Source organism: Nannospalax galili, unplaced genomic scaffold (genome assembly GCF_000622305.1).
Source record: "Nannospalax galili isolate Female #2095 unplaced genomic scaffold, S.galili_v1.0 scaffold456, whole genome shotgun sequence".
NCBI lineage: Eukaryota > Metazoa > Chordata > Mammalia > Rodentia > Spalacidae > Nannospalax > Nannospalax galili.
This window is the reverse complement of record NW_008337055.1, coordinates 67041-67803: the sequence shown is the minus strand read 5'-3', so window position 1 is coordinate 67803 and position 763 is coordinate 67041.

Here is a 763-nt window from a genome sequence, read left to right as displayed (position 1 = left end):
TAATTTCTAGGAGCTTTCTGGTGGACTTTTTGGCATCTCTTAGATATAATATCATATCATCTGCAAAAAGGCATAATTTGATCTCTTCTTTTCCAATTATTACTCCTTTAATTTCCTGCTGTTGTTTTATTGCTCATGCAAGAGTTTCAAGCAGTATGTTAAAGACAGTGGAGATAGTGGACAGCCTTGTCTGGTTCCTGATTTCAATGGGAATGTTTCTGGTTTTTCTCCATTTAGAATGATGTTGGCTGTGGGTTTGTTATATATGGCTTTAATTATGTTGAGCTATGTTCCCACCAGTCCAATTCTCTCTAGGACTTTGAACATAAATGCATGTTGAATTTTGTCAAAGGCCTTCTCTGCATCTATTGAGATGACCATGTGGTTCTTGTCTTTGAGCCCATTTATATGATTTATGACGATTACTGACTTACGTGTATTGAACCATCTCTGCATCTCTGGGATAAAGCTGACTTGATCATGGTGGATGATCTTTTTGTTGTGTGTCTGTATGCAGTTTTCAAGTATCTTGATGAGAATTTTTGCATCTATGTTCACTAAGGATATGGGTCTATAGTTTCCTTTTTTGGTTGTATCTTTACCAGGCTTTGGTATGAGAGTGATGCTGGCTTCATAGAAGGAATTTGGAAGTTTTCCCTCCATTTCTATTTTTTTGAATAAATTAAGTAGTATTGGATGTAGATCTTCTTTAAATGTCTGATAGAATTATGCTGTAAATCCATCTGGTCCTGGGCTTTTTTTA